The 20652-nt window shown below is 41.8% G+C and overlaps 1 protein-coding gene across 3 annotated transcripts in view; it reads left to right on the forward strand.

Annotated features, from left to right (window-relative positions):
• Nucleotides 1-20652, forward strand: part of NRG3 (neuregulin 3) — a 959051-nt gene that overhangs the window by 346710 nt on the left and 591689 nt on the right. The window lies entirely within an intron of this gene.

Below are 20652 nucleotides of genomic sequence, written 5' to 3' on the forward strand. Positions count from 1 at the left end.
GATTTCAAAGCAGTTTCCAAAGTTGGGACTAGTGATGCCTACCTAGTTTACAAATTGAAACTGAGTTAGAGAGTTAAATGAAAAGTCCAGCACAGATTGGAGGTTAGAAACCAGGTCTTCTGATTCCTAGTCCACTGGGAAAAGTTGCTTCCTCCACTATATAAACATGGTATATGCTATTAAGATGCACTGGGACATTACCAGGATAGTATTCCAAATTAAGATGTTATACTGTAATTGTGCTTTACAGCCTGTGCTTAATTGTTTTGCCAGATAGGGATAGACTGAAGCACTGGCTTGAAAGTTCAGCACACACTTAAGTGCTTTGCTGAGACAAGGTCTGGGATACCAAAAGTTGTCTACAAATAACTCCATAACCCTGCACATTTAAAAAAAAAAGGCAATTTTCATGTTGTTGTCTCTTTTCCACAATAAATCTTCTAAAGATTTGGGTTGGGATTTACAAAAAAAACCTGTATGGCCCTAAAACTACTCACGTTGAAATCAGTTCAGTTTATTTCCACTGATATCAGTGGTAACATTTTAGCCAATTCTGAGTGCTTTTTAAAACTCTCCCCTTGTGTGTTGGCTGACATAGAAACACTAACTTTGCATATGATGGGACTAGCTGCTTTAAAGAATACATCTGTTCTGATCTTACAGTTCGCATCTGCTCTTCATGAACTAGGTCGTGTTTCCATATCACAGATGCTGGTGCTCAGTTACTGTAGGAAAAAACAACACAATTTCTCTCTCATGCAATTATCCATGCAATCAAAATATCAAACCACTTCTAAAATGCATGATAGTAGCCTATGAATTCAAGGAGCTTTATATCAATTTACGTGATGCTGTACAATAATGAAACAGTAGTATGATACTAATATTTTTTTAGTCTAGGGTTTTCAGTAGAAATGAAAACAAATTTGAAGTCCCAGAAAAGTGATTTAGAAATCATATTAGCACACGTAATATGTGGCATTTTCATTACAGTGTTACCATAAATCAGTAATATATACTGAATATCACCCATCTGCAGACTACTTTAGATTGTCTTGCATTCCATTAAAACTCAGCTGACACCAATTTAATTAGATGTTGATGGGATAACTTCATTTCTGGAACTGTGGGTTCTTACAAAAAAGATGAGTAAACACTGTTATTTGCTATTCATTGAAGAAGCCAATAGTCCCAGCTGCGTTCTTCTAGTGGTAGTTGAAGATTTGAGAGATCTATTTGTTTAATACAAAATAAAGGCAAGCCCCACTATTTAGACTGAGAATCATTTCTCTCACACTCCAATTAAATGATCACACAAGTGTTCCTGCCACTAAAATATGGTACGGATTTTAAACTGCAGTTACAGGTGCCTAGATACTGAGCCTCATAGAAGTTCTGTGTTCCATTTGGAAACACAGTGTGTTATATACCACACTGCTTTGCACACTCTCAACAGTACCACTTTGAGAAGACAGTTTAAACTATAAATATTATTCAAGCATATATACTCCAGTTTGCTATTTCAGTAGTTTGGGAGCAGTAAATACTATGTATCTGCTTAGTGCCTGGTAGTCAAGAGTATCACATTTTCATTTGCAGAAATTAAACCTTTTATTATCCCCACTACCGCCTGTCAACCCAAAATAGTCATTAACTTTAATCTCAGTTTACACAAGCACATTTTCTTTTAATACTGCAAACAACAAAAACAAACAAACAAACCACAAGTTAAGGCAACAGCAAGGCTGCCCGGGGTGGTGGAGGGAAGGGGGCAAATGGGGCAATTTGCCCCAGGCCCTGGGCCCCACAGGGGTCCCCACAAGAATGTAGTATTCTATAGTATTGTGACTTTTTTTATGAAAGGGGCCCCTGAAATTGCTTTGCCCCGGGCCCCCTGAATCTTCTGGGCCACCCTGGGCAACAGTCATTCCCCAGCTGACAGCAATAGCCAGGCATTGCTTCTCTGCTGCCTTAACACTCAACCTCGTCAACACCGTAACTGTCTCTCTAACAGACTATCATCCTCAATGCAGCCATATAAATGTAAAGAAATAAACTAAAGAACTGAGGATCACACTGCAACAAACATTCTTAACTCTGACAACTGTAAACTGAAAAGTTGAGACACAGCATGGTCTGGTAAAGAACAAAAATATCATAATGGGCTAGGAGTCAGGAGACCTGGGTTTGTTCCTGGCTTTGTTACTGATCTGCTGTGCAGCTTTGGGAAAGTCCTTGCTGCTTCTCCTCCCACCTTTTGTCTGTGTTGTCTAATTAGACTGGAAGCTCTTTGTGGGTGTGACTATTATTTAACAATGTGTTCTTGCAGTTTATCTAAATCCATGCTAGCTCAGGGCCTCTCCCAAATACCACTCGCTAGGGCTACAGCCTTCTGACCATACAAAGTAGAAATAATTTGCATGTATTTTTATTTGTGAGGAATTGCAAGTCACCTCAATGAAGCTGCGAGAAAACCATCCATTAAACAGAAGGGACCATCAAGATCATCTGCTCTAACCCCCTACACATTGCAGGCTACAGAACTTCACTCACCCACTCCTGTAGTAGACTCATAATTTCTGGCTGAGTTATTGAAGTCCTCATATCAAGTTACAGAGAATCCACCATTTACATTAGTTTAAACCTGCAAGTGACCCATAGCCTTGCTGCAGAAGACGGAAAAAAAAAAAAAAAAGAAAAGAAAAGAAAAGAAAAGGGTCTATGCCAATCTGACCCTGGGGAAAAGGCCTTCCCAACCCTAAATACAAAACTCAGTTGGACCCTGAGAATGTTGGCAAGACCTACCCATCAGACACCTGGGAAAGAATTCTCTGTAGTAACTGAGAGCCCCCCCATCTAGTGTCCCATCACCAGCAGTTGGGGTATTTGTTATTAGCCATGGCAGATCAGCTATATGCCAGTGAAGGCACTTATCATACCATCTTCTCCATAAACTTATGAAACTGAGTCTTGAATTTAGTTAGGTTTTTTGCCTCTACTGCTCCCTCCTTGGTATTTATCCCTCTGATGTATTTATAAAGAGCAATCATATTTCCCCTCAGCCTTTGTTTGGTTAGGCTCCACAAGCCAAGCTCCTTGAATCTCCTCTCGTAAGTTAGGTTTTCCATTCCTCTGATTATCTTATCTTGCCAACTACAAAACCAGTTTCTCCTCCTTTGATTTTCACACCTCAACTGCTAGAACAGGGCCTCATCCTCCCTGATTGAACTAACCTCATTATCTCTAGCTTGCTTGCATATATATAGCTGCCCCTGGAAATTTCCACTACATGCATCTGACGAAGTAGGTATTCACCTACGAAAGCTCATGCTCCAAAAGGTCTGTTAGTCTATAAGGTGCCACAGGATTCTTTGCTGCTTTTACAGATCCAGACTAACACGGCTACCCCTCTGATACCTGATTATCTTAGTAGCCCTTCTCTGCACCTGTTCCAGTTTGGATTCATCTTTCATAAACGTGAGAGACCAAAACTGCACTCATGTCACAGGAACTCTCTTTCCTGTCTCTGTTGGAAATACCTTATCTTACCTGATGCACCATAGGATTGCATTAGCCTTCTTTCACAGCCACATCACGTTGGTGGCACATAGTCATAGAACCATAGGATTAGAAGAGACCACAAGGGTAATCTACTCTAATGCCAAGATGCAGGATTTGTTGTGTCTAAACCATCCAAGACAAATGGCTATCCAGCCTCTTTTTGAAAACCTCCAGTGAAGAAGCTTCCACAACATCCCTAGGCAGTTTGTACCATTGTCCTACTATTCTTACAGTTAGGAAGTTTTTCCTAATATTTAATCATCCTGTGATCAATCAATACACCCAGGTCTTTTTCCTCCTCTGTTGCTTCTTATTGATATCGTCACACTGTCTGGACTGGCTAGTGACTGTGAGTGCGTACCTCAGGGCAAAGTGTGAAAACCAGGGCAGGCACCCCAAAGTGGTGGTGTGTTCTATAATTAGATTTCATCAAGCCAGTGACAAATGTGAACTCCTGGATCACTGTAACAGTCTTACCATGGAGTCACAGACAATCTCCTTAGACTCTCTAGTCTAGCTTGCCATCTAGGCAAGCTGGTTATAGTGATAAATGGTTCCTTACACCAAAAATCATACCACCTTCAGGTTGCTTCCGGTAGCAAGAGACCAGTCGCTTACCCCAGATCAATTAGTACCTTAGATCATGCACCAAATACCTGTAATAAATTATTTATAGGTTTATTAACTAGGAAAAAGGAATGAGTTATTTACATGTTAAAGCAAGCAAACCTATACACGCAAATGAATTGCAATCTAAATCCTAAGAGTGATAGTGTTGTTGTAATGACTTGTCAATTCAAAATGTCTTTCAGGGTGGACCCAAGGGTCACCCTTGGGGATCTCTGGCTTCAAGTTAGTGTTTCTGATGGAGTGGGAGTTTAAACAGCAAAGAGACGGAAAATTTTCCTGTCTTTGTTTTATTTCCTTTATTTAGTCTCCAAGTCCATAGCTTACTTGCATGTAAATAGGTAATAATAATGTAATAGACCCATTCACCAATCTTTTGAATTGCAATGCTCCTTGCTGGCCTGTTTGATGTTGATAGTTCTTCTGTACTGGGCGGAATGGGGTATGGGGGAAGTAAAGGACTTTTCCCATCTGAGTTTGCAAGTGTAGGGCAAATGTTCCCAAAGTTATAATGCACAACTTACATATTTCCTTATAGCATGGCATACAGACATTACAAGTAAGAGTACTGCTTGCAGAACTTTACAAATATTCTATAGAGTCTAAACACTACATACATTCTTATAAGACTCATACATATTTTGAGCAACAGTAAAACACAAATGAACAGGTCTGGTTTCCAGGTATGAGTTTGTCAGTTGTTAGCTAAGGCCTGCAGCCTTGACCAGAGCTGGCACTTGGTTTATCAGCATCACAGATATGTCCACAGCTTTTAGCAAAAATTCTTGCTGTTGATCCCTAGGTGTATGACTTTGCACTATAAAATTTCATCCCATTTCTAGTACTGCAGTTTTCAAGACCCTCCAGATCTTTTCATGTGATATTCCAGTCCTCCTCTGTACTGGAAATGCCTCCTATATTTAACTGATGGCAGATAACTGAAGAGAAAAAGTGTGGCTACATTGCATTGCTTTTCTCACAACATTTCTGAAAAGTAGCAGTTATTTGAAGCTCAAAAGTGATTCTTTGTAACACTTTAGCTTTCAAAATTTCTTGGTAGTTGCAGGGTGTGGGTGGGGGGAGCAGAGGGGAAAAGCATGTTTCTAAGAGCCAATGACGTTATACATTTCTGATTATACCAATGTGTTTGTGAGTATAAACATGAATTAATTACTGCAACCACTCGTATTGGTAGATGAAGGTCGGTAGGCACATGTTTTTAACTTTAAGCACATGAGTAGTTCCCCTGAAGTCAAGGGGACTTTGCATGCAGATAAACTAATGTGTAGGCTTGGCACCTTGATAAAGAATAATAAGAATCTAGGATTTTACCCACATTATCAATGGTTAATTACTTTTTGGGCATGGCAACACTTGCAGATGTAGAGGGCTTTGAGTTAAACCAGCATTCGTAAAGCGCAGTAGGGAAAGTGCTGCAATCTGTCCACACTGACAGCTGCAAGCGCACTGGCATGGCTACATTAGCAGCTCTTGCAGCGGTCACAGAGAGCAGTGCATTGTGGTAGCTATATCAGCATGCAAATGGCTGCAACGTGCTTTTCAAATGAGCGGGGTGGGGTTGAATGTGACAGGGAGTGTGTTGTGTATATGTGGGGGGAAAGAGAGAGTGGGTTTTTGGGGGTCTGAGAGCATGTCAGCATGCTCTCTTGTAAGTTCAGACAGCAACAGATCTCCCTCCCCTCCCCCCCAACTTCTTTCTCTCACACACAGCATTCCACAGTAATGCTTGCTTTGTCTCACAGCAGATAAGCATGCTGGCTGTCAGAAACAAAGCTTTCAAAGGGCATATTGACATGCCTGCAGTGATTCCAAAACAATGACAAGAGAGGCCACTTGACTTAAGGGGATTATGGGACATTTCCAGAGGCTGATCAGAGTGCAGTAATGCAACACCTTGTTCACACTGGCGCCCGGGCGTTTCAGCCAATGCACACCAAGTGTTAATCTTCTCTCCAAGGTGGAGTACCAGGAGTGCTCTAGCCCTGGAGTCAGAATGCTCTACATGCCTTGCCAGTGAGGGTGGGTAGTGAGCTAGGATGCCTGGGGCTGCTTTAATGTACTCTAACTCTCAAGTGTAGCCAAGCACTTTGTTTTTCCCTCACTTCTGAATGCGTTCAGTTAAGGAGCTCCTAAATAACCAGTGATACACAAACCAAACCAAAATTTAAAAAAGAAAAGTCTCCTACTTACCTATTTTAATTCCATACAGTCTGGATCAGGAAGGAAGGGGAAGAAATTTTGTTTATTAATTGGAAAGTAGGAAATGGTACAACTAGAATTTTTTTCACCAAGCTTATTTGCAGCAAAGAACCTCTAAATATTATAATCAACCTGAATCATGCTAAACCATTTTGAAAAGGATAAAAAAAAATTTAGAACGTACAGTGTTCATTATTTCAGAGACTTCAAATATTTCACTTAGTTAGAATGCTTTCTGACAAGCAGATCAGTCTAGTCTATGTTATCTAGCAGTGACATGTGGTAGGTGAGAGATTACTTGTACCAATGAAAAGCATAAGTAAGCTTTAAAATACTTGACAATGTATCTTTTAAGAGTTATTGGCTGCTTGTCCTGTACTCAGAATTCTGACTTGGATTCATCCCATAAACAAATATTCTCTGGTCCTTTCAATACCCTCACTGATGTGGCTAGAATGCATGAACAGCAGATCGGCTCAGAGATCTGAACCAGCTGACTATAAGCTGTTATGCTTGACAAAATGTGGTAATTTATAGGTTCTGCCTGGGAGCCGACTCCACTAGAACTTAAACAGAATAACAGAAATATTGAGTACACTAGTGAGGGTAGTGTTATTTTTTTTAATATATATATAATGCACAGAAATCTAAGATGCATAAATTGCAAAGATTCCTACGGAGAGTGCTCCACAATAGATAGATATTTAAAAAATTACAGAAAACCACAACTATGCTCATTTGTTTCATGCATATATTCCTCAGAGACGAAGCTTCTTGCAAGATAGATTTTTTTTCTTGTGATTAAAATGCAGCAAGATTTTTTTCTCTCTCTGAGGAGAAAGAAAGAAATGGGGGAGAAATGCACACCACACAGTAGGAAAACTCTTCCAAATATTGTTACAGAAATAACCTTTTTTTATTCCATTTGTACATAGTTGGTTTACATTAATGAATCTTAAATAAAAAATTAGGCCCCAATCATTCTGCACTGTGCTGTATCCCTGGTAATCATCATTTCAATTAGTCAGTTTGCTGTATCCTTCCAGTAGGAGCATCTGAAAACTGTTTCACGGATAGTAGAACAATGTTGTTAGTTATGTGAATTTTATAATGTGGTTGGGAAGAACGTCTATATTTTGTCTTCAGTTCTCTCTCTGAAAACAAAAGTGTGATAAATTAATTTCTTGTATGCATAATTTAACATTAGAATATCTAACCTCCAACTACAAAGCCAGCTGATACCTGGAGGAATGTAATTTGCATATGGATTTCATGCCTCCTACTACCTTCTGTCCCTAGTGTTCTTAATGCTTTCCCTTTTCCTCATTCTACTTATAGACTAGTCAATTGTTATAACAAGATAATAGGTATGGTACCACATAACTATTTAATATCAGGTAATGAAATACATATGTTCATCAGCTGACATTTTGACTGGGTCCTTGGGGAAGTTGTATTGTTGTTTGCCATGGGTGACCAACTGTGGATCTTGTTGAGGGTCAAATTTCTAATGGAATGTCCATTCAGGATACCTTAAAGTTTACTTCCCACTTTTACTCATTTATTTGTGGTGGTTGTTTTTGTGCCCAATTGAAAGTTGAAGCTATAAATACCTCCTGAGTGCTATGCAGAAATACTTTGATAGTTAAAGGAATTTCTATAGTTATATGATTTTTCAAAGAAACAAATGGCACCTAGGTGCCCATTTCCAGTTGGCTTTGTGTGCCCTTTTAAGATCTTCCTAATAGTCCAGCTACATCCTGAAAACTGAGAGAGAATGGTGTTGTGACCTGCAATGGATGTGTCATGTTCTCTTTTCAGCTTGAAGCCAGAAGTCCTGTATGTGAAGTGCAAGTTTTTGGCTGTGCTGGAGAAAAAGATTCTTGGTTTGGATGAGCACCTTGAGATGCTCCTAAGAATCAGAGAAGCTGAAGAGTTTCTAGAAAACCACGTTTGGGAAGCATCAGTACCCCAGTGTAGTGGGCAGAGTAGCCTCCCATGGACCCGGAGGGAGAGGAACCCCTCTGCTGAGACACTGCACCCAGGTTCAAGAAAGAATAGAGCTGACTTCAAAGGAATAGGTGAGTGAGGAAGTCAGAGAGGAGGCCTGGCGATTTGTAACCAATAGAGGCAAGATGTCATGGCAGCATTCTACACATTTGGAGACAAGTGAGGATAGTAAGACAATGATCACCAGAGAGAGAAGAAAAGAGGAGGAATTCCAAATGGCTAAAAGTTTCAAAGAGATGCCAGGTTCTCAACATGGGAACTATGGAAGATAACATTGAAGTCCAAGGGAATGGAGAAATGTATGGGCCACATGTGGAATGCAATTTGACTCAACATGTAAGAAAATCAAGCTTGTCTGCAAAGTTCTCCAACCATCGAAGATCGACAGAAAATCCTTTTTGGAAATTCAGAACACTCTGCAAGGGCTAGGTGGACAGCAGGATGGCATGCTTGTGTCCTTCAGCTAAGACACAAGACATCACTCTAGGATTGAATGTGCTTCTGAAGTCGATGGAGAAAGACCGGTTGGTGATAGTTCATGTTTGTTTATATACCAATGCTAGGAGTCTGAGTAATAAATAAGAAGAATTGGAATTGCTTGTTTATGAGCATAAATTCAATCTAGCTGGTATTACTGAAACCCGGTGGGATGATTCCAACAATTGGAATATTACAATCAATTATTTAGCAAGGATTGAGAGGAGAAAAAGAGGAAAGGGAGTGACTTTCTGTCAAAAAATGCTCTTACCTGTTTGAATCACTGATAATGTGGAAGGAAATGATCTTTAATGCTTATGGACCAATGTCCTAATACAGCACAAGATGGGAGTACTGGTTCCCGTCTGCTACAGACCACCAATCACACTAGGGAACAAGATGGCTGCTTCCTCAAGCACCTATATACAATGTGTCGAGAAAAAAAAAAAGCATAATCATGGGGAATTTCAATTTGAGTGATGTGAGAGATCTTATACTGCCAGTACAAAAACATCCTTGAATTTCTAAACATAGTATATGACCAATAAACCCTTCTCCCAACATCCAATGGCTGCTTCCTTTGTCTTTTCAGGTGCAATGAAAGTGATGGGCAGGGAGAGAGACAGGGGTGTCTTGGGGTATCTGCCCCTTCTTTTCTTCTGTACCTCCCGTTAAGAAGCATTTCCAGCTGGGGGCAAGGTGATAGGAAGTCTGCGTGGAAGGAAACTCAGTGCTGTTTCTTTAAGATGTATATTTTTGCCCCTCCTCCCTTTCCTGACAAAGAATGTCCCCTTAGCAAGTAATGGCCCATCGGCGTTGTTTACACCTAGCTGAGACATCAGTTCACCCTTTGTTTTTGAGGAACTAGTTTGACTTATCTGGAAAACATATTTTTAGTCATGATTTCAGCTTATGTTTATAACTTCACATACAAGGCTGCGATGTGCATTTTGCCATGATATTGTAGATGTGAACATGGGTGTATTCTGCTATGTAGTTTGACAGGATCTAGGTTTACCCTAACTTTATCTTTTTCTGATGAGATTACAAATTTGGTTGATAAAGGTAATAGTGTTGACTTAATGGACTTTGACTTTCTGGCACCCGAAACTAAGAAATTAGACAGATGTAAAATTAACATGATACATGTTAAATGGAATATAAACTGGCCAAGTGATAAGCCTCAAAATGTAACCATAAATGGGGAATCATCGTTGGGTGGGTCTGCTTCCAGTGGACTTCCACATGGATAGATTCTTGGCCCTACTCTATTTCAGTTTGCAGATGACACACAAATTGGGAGGATGGTAAATAATGAAGAGGATTGGTCACCTAAGTTACCTCTAAGCTGTGCGGCTGTGCAACATCCTCTTAAGCGCTGCCTAGGCACTCAGAGCTGCAGCGGGGAGAGATTCCTCTTCCCCAGCTCCGGACCTAACCCAGCCTGACCTGGACTTGCCACGGCTGGGGTAGAGGTACCTCTGCCCAGGCACTGACCTGCCACAGCTGGGGAAGATGCTCCTTTTCCCCAGCCCCAGCACAGACCTGCCAGAGCCAGAGGAGAGGTGCCTATCCTGCGGCCCCAGCCCTGGAGCTGCCATGGCAGGGAGAGGCAGATCTCCCCTCAGCCCACATGCTGTTGCAGGGAGAGAAAGCTGAGGGGAATTCTCTCTCCTTGTCACAGCCCTGGGACAGCATGCGCCTCAAACGCCTCATCCCCAGCCCCACCCTAGAACCCTTACCCCTCCGCGCCTCAGCCCTGAGCCCCCTCCCACACTGCTGGTCACTGATTCAGAACAATCTTGTCACTTGGTAAACTGGGTACCAGAAAATAATGTGTTATGTTATAGTTAAATATATTCATCTAGGCACAAAGAAAGTAGGCTCTATAGTTATAGGATGATGAAAACAGTGACTCCGAAAAAGATTTGGGAGCATTGTGGATGATCAGCTGAACGCGATATAATGCTGAGACCAAAAGAGCTGATGTGAAACTAGGATGTATATACAGGGAAATCTTGTGTAGAGAGGTTATTTTACCTCCTATTTGGCACTGGAATACTGTGTCCAGATCTGGTGCTCAGAATTCAAGAAGGATGTTGATAAATTGGAGAAGGTTCAGAGAAGATTTACAAGAAAGATTAAAAGATTAGAAAATGTGCCTTATAACGATAGACTCAAAGAGCCCAGTCTATTTAGCTTTAAAAAGGTTAAAGGTGATTAGTCTGTTGCTATCTACATGGGGAACAAATATTTAATAATGGGCTATTCAGCCTAACAAAAGAAGGTATGACATGATGGAAGTTGAGGCTAGACAAATTCAGACTGGAAATTACATGCAAGTTTAATGGTGCAAATAATCATTGGGGTTGCTGTGGATTCTCCATCTCTGACAATTTAAAAAATCAAGATTGGATGTTTTTCTATAAATTATTTTGGGGAAGTTCTATGGTCTGCTAGACAGGAAGTCAGACTAGGTGATCATAGTACTTAGAACGGACAGTGTAGCAATTAAAAAGAGCAGTTGTGAGTCAGAAATGGGGATGGGGAAAGATTTGTTTGTAAAAAATCACAACTTCTTACCCATAGTTACTTGTGCACAATAACTTATGACATGTATATTTTATTTTGGCTATTAATACAGGGAGTCCTCAGACTTACAACACCTGACTTACGTCGGACATCACTTATGATGCTTTTCAATTGACTGTCCATTTTGCCCGTACAACTTTTGTTTCGCCATAACGATGGTCGATTTACATAAAATTCACTTGAAATCACTTCGTGGTTACACTATACTGATATGGAGCTGGAAGTGATTGCTTCCGATTGGCTTTGAGGCAGCAGGGTAGCTTGTCTGGGTAGGGTTATCGTTTGCTTTTGATTGTCTCCCAGCCCTGGGCTCAGCCAGTCAGAGAGCTTGAACAGTGATTGGCTGAGGCTTAGCATGTGTGCTGTTCTCCCTGGCTTTCTAAGCTTCTGTTGCCCCCAGTCTGAGCAGAATATGTGAGTTTATATGTTTGTTTGAATGCGGTTTACAAAATACAGTGTTTAGTAAATACATTAATGTTGCAACTTTAGTCATCTATAATTCATTTAGTACAAAAATCTGGGTTATTGTGGTGAAAATAGTGTATCAAGCCTTGGTTCAGGAACCAATCCCCCTTTATACCATTGATTCCTATGGGAAAAGTGGTTTCCACTTACAACATTTCTACTTACAATCCAATTCTGAGGAACGAATTGTGTCGTAAGTCTGAGGACACCCTGCATTAGGATAGTGTACACCAGATATCTCCTATGTGAGTAAGCAATGAGAATAGTTTGAAATACAAGGATTTACAGTAAGGGATATATTCTGATGGGCTAGATGTCTGAGCAATGGACAGGGAACAAGACCCTCTTGTTCTAACTCTAGCCTTCACCCTGGCACACATTGTGTTTGGGCAATTCTGTTAACCTTTTGCCTTAATATCTCTATCCATGAAATGGTGCCAACAATCAGTGGCACTTTGATCTCCTTTAAGCAGTGTTGCAAAAACAGATGAATGTCTTAATACTAGTGCATCCATGTAAGATGAAAAGTATTGTGAAGGTGCCAAGCATATTTATTTATTTATGTATTAAAACAGCTTTGTAGAGGTTGGGAATAGTATGCTAATAAATTATTATATTTGTAAGATTGGTTTATTCAGTGCATAATGCTTAGACTTTTGTTTCCCATATTGTAAATATTGGGCATATTGGGCGGGGGGCCGAGGGGAGAGAGGAGGAAGTAGTCTTCCACGTACTAAGGTGTATTTTTATCTAGGTGTAATACCTTTTGTTCTTGAGTTTAAGGTTTTGTCTATAGATCTTATTTCTGAAGTCATATTCACATACTAATTCTGAATCTTTAGCCTAGTAAATCCTGCTCTGAAGATTTACTTGTGAGTGGACTATGATAGAGGTCTCTAGAGCCACACTACTCAGGAATATTCCTTGTGATCAACAGTTTCTCCTCCCAAGTCTAAGCATAAAATTAAATATTTGTGGTTGGTTTAAGGTGCTTTGTTCTAGTTGTCGAACACAGCAGTCTATGTATTTATGGTGTAAACTGAATATCAGTCTAACAGGTACCAGTGGCACCTGAAGCACATTTGTCGCTGTACATGAAGATCCAGGTCACAACAGATAAACCTGAAGTATGTTTGATAATAGATTGTCACAGACAATGCTTCTCAAAATGTCATATATCATTAAAAAGACTAAAGATCTTTAAATACTGTGCTTGAATGCTCTGTCAAACCATATTTACTGTTATGAGGTTAGGCTCCAGAATAACAAGGTACCTTTTTGTAATATTTTGTAGAATATAAATGTGAGAAAGTGGGCAGATTTTTTTTGAAACAGTGCTCTTAGTAGATATATGTGATATATGCTTTTTCTCCACTTGAAAGAATCATCTTTCCCCCACAATAACCTACCTTAAATCTAGTTTAGCCATGCACTGTGCTAAAAATTCCTGCACATTCTTCTGCTTGGAGCTTCCTTAACTACAGAATGAAAATGATGAGATTGGGCATAAAGAATTGTCTGAAGCATGGAATAATCCTTCTAGATTTTCAGCCTCCTCCCCACCTCCCCTGCACCCTAAATACTTAGTTACGTTGTTTATCTGGTAGGAGAATCTGATTCTCACTATGTGATTATTTATTAGCAAGCAAGCATGTGTGTGAGTGACTAAAAGTGATTAACAATTATGTAGATGCTAGCTTTGGTTATCAGATTTACAACCTTAGTTTAGCAAATACAAATCCTGCAAATGGCCTTCAGCCGTCAAAAGGCATAACAAATAGCACCTACATGACACTATCAGCAATCAAGTACAGGGCAGATCATGCACTTGTCTAAATTTTGGCAACACTTTTAGCATTTCAAACATGTGACAAACCATGTCAGTTATAACTGAGTCCTGGTCACAGTGGGTAATGCTCATGATGAGATTTCACTGAACCAGAATCTTATTCTGGATGTAATGCCTCACTGGCTGAGACCCTGAGAGCCCAGGGCTATGAAGTCCAGATACACACCCTGATTGTGGGAGCCTTGGGCTCATGGGACCCCCACAATGAGCCAGTTCTGAGAGCATGTGGGGTCGGTCGACGCTAGGCCCGGCTCATGAGACAGCTCATGGTGTCTGACGCTGTCAGGTGGTCCAGAGACATTTATATCGAACACATCACTGGACACCACCAATACCACACTAAGTAATTGAGGCAACCAACCAGGGAAATAACCCACTTCCTTCCCTGAGGGACCAAGGGACGCATCCCACCCATGTACCTATCCGCTCCACTGATACTGACTTGGACCCCTTATTCATTCCATGGGGAGCGAACTCGAGCCTACTTATTCACTGACACTTTAAAAAACCCTTGCACCCCAATCGGGTCTATGCGGTTATGCGATATGTATGTATCTTTTCATCCTTGCAAACGGTATCTGTAACCCCTCATAACCCAAGCCTGACCCCAGATGTACAGTACCTTCCCTCTCAACCTGTGTATATTTCATTTCAAGCATTTACTTTAATAAAATTTTTAATTTTGAGTGTGGGTGAATGAAGCCTCAGGGTAGACTCCTAACTATGCCAAGAATTTAGGATGGAGCAAGGACAGGGATATTTGTAGCCTGGCGGGGAGAACCCTGTCTCATTCCAATTTTTTACTCTTTGAGTTTTGGTTTGGATCCCATGAAAATATGCTTGTTCATTGGCAATCACTTTTTTAAGGTCTTGTACTCTAAACATTGTTTTAGATATATTTTTTCTCTCACATGTTTTTTAACAACCACTAGTGAAACTGATGGCCCAGGGAATTTGATTATGCAGTATAAAGACATTTATAATGTCCTCAGAACGTCCTCTCCCTACTGCTGACCAGAACATTGGAATGGTTTGTGGGTGAGTATACTTTGGTCTTCCTAAGTTTCACAGAATAGCCAGTGTGTGTACAGACAGGACTGTGGGACTTGCTAAGTACTACTGGGGTGCAGCCCACCCACCATTGATGGACTTAAGAAAAATCAGTAATTTTATTACTGGTAATTGAAAAAATTGGGATTCTGGGAGCTTAATTCACTGACATCACAATTTTTCATCTCTAGACTACAAGTTCAGGTTTGGCCAAGGTCAATGTGACTGAAATCTATCACCATCTGTTTGCTTCTTGGTGGCTTGTTTGAAATGTGCTGATATTTTGAGTCAAGTTCCTAGTGGTGCCCATGCATCTATCATGCCCACACAGGCTCAGTGCTAATTGATAGCCTTTCTGATGGTTTTAGCAAAACAGCCAAGGATTGTGTGGGCATGAGGCTTATCTGCCTCTTCAAATACACAAATAGATCTTCCAAAACTGGACTCAGTCACGTTGGCAAGGAAGTCTGCGCAGACACTTACCTGTTCTGTGGCCAAATAGTTACCTTCTGCCTTGCTGCCATGTTGCCAATTTGTAAGAACATCACGTTGTGTGTGTGTGTGTGTGAGAGGGAGAGAGAGAGAGAGAACACTTAGGTATCCAGTAGGAGAAACACAACACAATTCATCCTTGAAAATGTTTGTGCACAATGTGATAAAAATGCAGATAAAATAGTAAAGGAAAGGCATGTGTTGCAGTAGAAACACAGGGAGAAAATGTAATGACTGGCAAATAAAAAGGAACAAGGTTCTTGGGAATGAGCGTTTTTAGGCTTCTAAGAAGGCATAACTAATGAAGTACAGTATAATGAAAGACAAAACTCTCCACACCTGTCCCATTAATTGGTATTGATTTTCAGTTTTTCAGAATCAGCTTCCAAGAAGATATTGGACCAGATATACTACTCTCAGAGTAAGTCCAAAAGGGTGTGCAATGATGGCATTAATTCTACTACTGCACCTCTTAAATCTTGGGACCACCAGGCACCAGCCAGGTGCTGATATAACCTGAGAACTACTTTATCTTATATTGGCTGCCAGTGGCCCACAGGGATCAGCCAGGCAGAGGGGAGCACTGACTATACACTATCACCAATGTTAAGGGCTCAAGATGTAGCACTGTAGCAGCTCTGCTATGTGCTAATGCAGGTCTGCACAATATGTGGCCCGCGGAACGATTCTAAATCCCCTGCACACGGCGCTTTCCGGGCAGCCCAGAGCCCTTTGAATCCCGGCCACGGCCACGAGTCAGAAGGCTCTGGGCTGCCTGCAGCGGCGAGGAGTCCTGAGCCCTTTAAATCTCAGCCGCAGCCGGGAATCAAAGGGCTCTGGGCTGCCCACAGAGATTAAATCCCAGCCACGGCTGGGAATCTCTGTGGGCAGCCCAGAGCCCTTTGAATACTTGCCTGCACCCGCTGATTGCCCCCTCCCTGGACCCCTACCCCAACTGCCCCCCAGGACCCCACCCCCTATCTAAATGCCGCTGCTCCTTGTCCCCCGATTGCCTCCTCCCGAGACTCCTGCCCCGAACTGCCCCTTGGGACCCCAGCCCCTATCTAAGCCTCCTTTCTCCTTGTCCCCAACTGCGCCCTCCTGAGACCCCCCCAACTTTGCCCCGGGACTCCACCCCCTACCTGTCCCCTGATAAACCCCTGGGACTCCCATGCCTATCCAACTGCTGCCTGTCTCTTGACTGTCCCCCGGAACCCCCTGCCCCTTCTCCAACCCCCAGCCCCCTTACCGTGCCACTCAGACGAGCGTGTCTGGCTCCATGCAGCTCCAGACACGTTGCTGCCATGCTCCCCTGCGGAGCCCACAGCTCCCCCCTCTCCCCCCGCCACCTGCCTTCCAGATCTGAACACCTCAAATTCAGGAGTGCTCAAGCTCAGTTTGGGCAGCTGTTACTTCATTTCTCCCAAATCAAATATACTGATCCACTGTAACTTGCTGTAGAAAAAGTAGGATAAAATTGAGCAAGAAATGCTTATTAGAACCGGAATTGCTATTTTCAACAGCCATTGCCTTTTTATTTGTTTAAAAGGAAGACAGTGATATTGCATTGGCAAATTCCCCATAGAAAGAAAGAAAGTGGAACAAAAGAATAATAAAGGCACCTCAACTTTTCCTCATTTATGGAGGACAGTCTTATAATATGCATCCAGATATCCTCCAAGCACACAAGCTGAAAATTGTTCCATTTTACTGCAGCTCTGGAACCCTATGGGAACCAGTCCTGTCTGTGTTTTGTGCACATCCAAATTTCCTGCTGAATGACCCGCCCTGGGAGCGTTACCAGTGACCCAGGGCTGGGGTGGCAGGAGGTGTGTGTGTGGGGGGCACTGGTGGGGGGGAGCCCAGGGCTGGGGCAGCAGGGGGTGTGGGTGGGTGGGGGGAGAGCCCAGGACTGGGGCAGCAGGGAGATACAGGGGGGAGCCCAGGGCTGTGACGGGGGGCAGCCAAATTTTTTTTTGCTTGGGGCAGCAAAAAACCTAGAGCCAGCCCTGCTGGGTTCCCCCAGCCACCAGAGCCCCAGACCCTTTAATTTGACCCTTAGGGCTCCCAGCCACCTCTTCAGCTGGGAGCCCCTGGTTGATTTAAAATAAAGTATCACCTCCCCACCCCCAACCTTCCTTTTTGGCCCATAGCTGTTTTGGTGGGGCGGCGCTGGGGAAGGAGGGTTTGTTTCTGCAGGGCTGGGCGGCCCTGGGATGGGGTGTTTCTGCCGGGCTGGGAGGTTTCAGCTCTCAGCTGTTTTCTTGGGAGTAATGTGGCGCTCGCCGCTTTATGAGTTGTGCAGGCCTGTGCTAATGGATCATTCCCATATAGAAGAATTCTCCACTGCTGGCTAATGAGGCTGAGTGTGCTGCTAGAGCCAGTCTGACCCACGGTATTGAGGACTCAGGGACTTAATGAAGTGAAATAAGCTTGGTGACTAGACATTTTTTTCATGTTTTGCTAAGGCTTTAATTAAGCCCGAACTATCAAATCATCTGTTAAATGCTGCTGACCGTGTTACCTGGGATCTGTTCCCAATTTATCATTGCCAAACAGAAGCTGAACACCAATACATGCTGACACAAATACAAATGACCTATAATTTTGCTTGAATTAAGAGGAATGACACTAACGTTAAACAAAATTACCCCCTTCTGTGTTGTTTCCGGGGATTACCAGGGCTGGAGAACTGCCATGGGTAACCAAAACAAAATGTGAATTTTTTTTTTAAATCTCTAAGGGAGCCATTATTATCATTTTACCAGCCTGGAGTTTCCTCAGTCTCAGAGAGGTATTATTACACCTCATATGATTTTGAAGGCGGGGAGTTGGTGATGTTTAACAAATGACTTTGTGTCTTTATTCTTTTCTTTAGTTTTGCCAACATGGTGGCATAATGCATGGCATGTTATTTCTGAAACTTAAAGAAAATGAGAATTTAAGGTATGAACAACCTAAACATCCACCTCATTTATTAAACTTATAAACACACGCACACACACTCTTAAGCATGCACATTCTGTTGTAAACCTTCACCAAAGCCAATGAAAATGAATACACTGTTCTGCAGTCTTTGGACAATATAAACTATAAATGTAGTAGATAATATGTAGCTTTAACAGGGGCTTTTGTCTTCCTTAAGCTTCAAGTGTACCCTTCCTGAAATGAACAATCGTACTCACTTTCCTCAAGAGTGCACTTTCTTTGGCTGTAGTGCATCTCCACCATTTCTCTACTAGCTTAGCTGCTACCTCACATACCTTTTATGACTCATGTGATGATTTCCAAAACGAGTATCACCAACCTCCCTACAAAGGTATGATATGCATAAACTTGCAGAACTGACATCTTTTTATTTTATTTTTGTGTGTGTTCCTCTCTCCTGGTTCGTATTGCCAGTAATCAAACAGCTGCGGCTTATATACATGTTCTGGCACAAATAGATCAATATTTGGCTTGGAAATGTTTTAAATGGGAAATCAATAGGATAGTCAGTTTGTATAGTAAATGATCTGGATGGTATTTGTGCAAAGTTTGAGAAGGGAATGTGTATCAATAGGAGTAAGCATTTATCTCAGATCATTATTACGTAGCAGTGGAGGGAACACCAACCTGCCTGGGCTGCATAATAAATTAGTAAAAGGTCCCATCCTTTATTCAGTGTCTCAGACATTATAGTTTGTGTGAGAACTCATTTTCATGCTCTGTTGTAGCCCTTAATTATAGCCATAATGTTTCAGACCCTAATTATCAGATAACGTCTGGAAAACAATGAATAACTCATCTCTTTGCTGAGGGGTGGGAAAGGGACAATATTGTAGCAGGGCACAATTTTTAGTTTTTACCTGGATGGCTGTACTGCAGTCCACAAACTTATAATGGGATTGTGGCTGTGTGTGCGTGCCCTGTAGTGATTTTGCTGACCTAGCATGGCATTATCAGTGCTCCCTGCCTCAGTTTCCTTCCCCAAGGAGGTCTCCTCTCACACAGGTCTGTGTTGGAGATGTGATTTAGCCCTCCAGCCAAGTCACAAACAAAACTTTAACCCCTTCCAGGGTAGCAAGAGTCCAACTAAAAAGTCCCAACAAACTAAAAGGTCCTTTGGGGCTTCTTTTCAGCCCACCCTCTGATCCCTGTTTCCAATCCCTTTTTCAGGCTACTTTGGGGTGCCTTTCTGGATATGGGAGAGAGCACCTGGCCTCTGTCCTTGCATCTTTCCCTGCTCTGGTATATTTCACTGGGCCCCCATGCTGATTCTTTGTAGCACCCAACCTTTTACAGACCCTGGCACAGAGCCTTTTGCAGGAACCTGCCTGTTTGTGTGTCTGCTCCAGACAGATCTCATTCAGGACTTTTATAAGGTCCTGGTGTTCATTAACTATCGCTTGACCCTCCTTAGTCCAGCCCCCTCAGGCTGGGGAACACATAATTAATTATGCTACAGGTGGTGGTCCCCCGACTTCCTGTAAAGGTGCCAGCCATTTTGTGACTGGGACATTGTTGGGGAAATTCAAAAGCAAAAAGTCCCATGTATTCCTATTAGTCATTCTTAACAACTTCTGGAACCAGCTCTAATTCAAAGTTCTCCACATTCTTTCATGTCACCAAAACTGGCAATTCTTTTCTCAGTGGAGATATCACTAGGATTTTTTTTTGCTACTTCCAAAAATCCTCAGGCTCAGATTCACTATCTGAGTCATTGTCTAATGACAAAATAAGGTGCATGACAGCTGCAGCAGTGATATGTTGGCAGGCCTTTGGGCAATATTGGAATTAAGAATTATCTATTTCTTATCAAGTCCCCCTAATGAATAGCCTAACATAATAAGAGTTGGTGGGATATTACCTTTATCCTCTCTGTGTCAGAAGGAGAGAAAAGAGATTATAATGGATGCAAGTTAGAGCAGTTTTTGAGCTGTGCAATGTGTGGCTATGTATGTTGCTTAGATTAAAAGTATTTTTAGTAGTAATGTCTTTGTTAGGATTTTAACAGTTCACAAGTACATTTAAAAACAAGTATTAATGATGCATTTTTGGCCATAATTTGCAATTTCAGTTGATGTGATTATCAGAATTGTGTGGGTTCTATGTGCTATATCTGCTCAGTGATCTATTACCCTTGTATCAGATCATTCTGTAGGTGTCATCTTACAGTTCAAGGATTTTATGTGTACGATGAAACAACTCTGATGATGGGAGTGCTCAGTGTTACCTCTTCAGAAGTTTTCCATTGCGAAGGTCCAAGTTTATGAATATTAGTCATGTTACGCTTTTGTAAGTTAAAGTAAATATATTTCCTTTGTAAA

Source organism: Gopherus flavomarginatus, chromosome 6 (assembly GCF_025201925.1).
Source record: "Gopherus flavomarginatus isolate rGopFla2 chromosome 6, rGopFla2.mat.asm, whole genome shotgun sequence".
NCBI classification, from domain to species: Eukaryota; Metazoa; Chordata; order Testudines; family Testudinidae; genus Gopherus; species Gopherus flavomarginatus.